The 2,039-nt window shown below is 41.7% G+C and overlaps 1 non-coding gene across 1 annotated transcript; it reads left to right on the top strand.

The window, feature by feature from the left end:
• The first annotated feature begins 438 nt into the window (after nt 1–438).
• On the top strand, nt 439–511 carry TRNAM-CAU (transfer RNA methionine (anticodon CAU)). The gene has a single exon. It is a non-coding gene; the product is annotated as a tRNA-Met (tRNA).
• The last annotated feature ends 1,528 nt before the right edge of the window (nt 512–2,039 follow it).

Genomic DNA, 2,039 nt, shown 5'->3' with positions numbered 1-2,039 from the left:
TTGTAAGGTGAATGGTTGGAAGGCATACTTTCTTGGAAAAGTGGCCGCCCGTGGAGAAGAGCGAACTCGAACGGCTTTAGAGACTAGGAAAATCTTGATCCCGTGCTAGACGAGCGCGGCACGCTTAGCGTCGGAAGCTAGTCTGAGTAACTTTCTCAAGGACTGCTGCTCCAGAGGGCGAAATACCTTCGTGTAATTATAATAACCCTAATAGGACTACTTTCGAAAAAAGAACGGCCCAGAGGGCTGTACTACGAGTGCTATGACTGATAAGGTTTATATATATATGTTCATATATATATATGTATATATAGAGTCATATCATAAGAAGTCAACAACCACTGACACCAAGGACAACATAGGGGAAATTACTTGTGCTTAATAAATGAAATCAGGAAACGATAAATTAATGGAAATGAAAGTGGATGGGGAAACGGCGCCGCGGTGGCTCAATTGGTAGACCATCGCACGCATAATGCGAAGGTTGTGGGTTCGGTTCCCACCTGCGGCAAGTTGTTTTTTCATCCAATTTAATTTCCGTGAATTTATCGTTTCATTATTTCATTTATTAAGCACAAGTAATTTCCGCTATGTTGTCCTTGGTGTCAGTGGTTGTTGGCCCCTTATGGTATGACTAATAAAAATAGGGCCCCTCGGTTAACCCCCTTTCTTCTCGTTTATATGTATGTATGTATGTATGTATGTATGTATGTATGTATGTATGTATGTATGTATGTATGTATGTATGTATGTATGTATGTATGTATGTATGTATGTATGTATGTATGTATGTATGTATGTATGTATGTATGTATGTATGTATGTATTCATTTCATCTATGGGATTGAATGCGAGCGCTGTTGCTTTGTCTCTGCGTGTAGTAGTTAAGAGAGCCAGTTTAAGGGAGGAGAAGACGAGAGGAAAGGAAAGTTTCTGAAGCATAACTGCAGCGCCGTGGTTTTAAAGCGCACCCACGGTAGAGAAACGGAAGGCGATATAAGCGCGCGTGGCCATGATACGCACACGATAAACTTCTTTAAAATATTTAGACTTGAGAGAAAGCTTCGTTAACAACCGATAACACGGCAAACTATCAAACTATCAATCAGGTGATAGAGAAATGTGCGGAATATAACCAACCCTTATACATAGCTTTCATTGATTACGAGAAAGCGTTTGATTCTGTCGAAACATCAGCAGTCATAGAGGCATTACGGTATCAGGGTGCAGACGAGCCGTATGCAAAAATACTGAAAGATATCCATAGCGGCTCCACAGCCACCATAGTCCTCCATAAAGAAAGCAACAAAATCCCAATAAAGGAAGACGTCAGGCAGGGAAATACGATCTCTCCAATGCTATTAACAGCATATTTACAGGAGGTATTCAGGGACCTGGATTGGGAAGAATTGGGGATAAGAGAATACCTTAGTAACTTGCTATTCGCTGATGATATTGTCTTGCTTAGTAACTCGGAGGACCAATTGCAATGCATGCTCACTGACCTGGAGAGGCAAAGCAGAAGAGTGGGTCTGAAAATTAATCTGCAGAAAAACGAAAGTAATGTTTAACAGTCTCGGAAGAGAACAGTAATTTACAACAGGTAGCGAGGCACTGGAAGTGGTAAGGGAATACATCTACTTAGGGCAGGTAGTGACGGCGGATCCGGATCATGAGATGGAAATAATCAGAAGAATAAGAATGGGCTGGGGTGCGTTTGCCAGGCATTCTCAGATCATGAACAGCAGGTTGCCATTATCCCTGAAGAGAAAAGTTTATAATAGCTGTGTCTTACCAGTACTCACCTACGGGGCAGAAACCTGGAGGCTTACGAAAAGGGTTCTACTTAAATTGAGGACGACGCAACGAGCTATGGAAAGAAGAATGATGGGTTTAACGTTAAGGGATAAGAAAAGAGCAGATTGGTTGAGGGAACAAACGCGAGTTAATTACATTTTAGTTGAAATCAAGAAAAAGAAATGGGCATGGGCAGGACATGTAATGAGGGGGGAAGATAACCGATGGTCATTAAGGGTTAC

This window comes from Dermacentor albipictus, chromosome 1 (assembly GCF_038994185.2).
Source record: "Dermacentor albipictus isolate Rhodes 1998 colony chromosome 1, USDA_Dalb.pri_finalv2, whole genome shotgun sequence".
NCBI classification, from domain to species: Eukaryota; Metazoa; Arthropoda; class Arachnida; order Ixodida; family Ixodidae; genus Dermacentor; species Dermacentor albipictus.
Note: the sequence above shows the minus strand (reverse complement) of the source record. Positions and strands in the feature narration are given on the sequence as shown.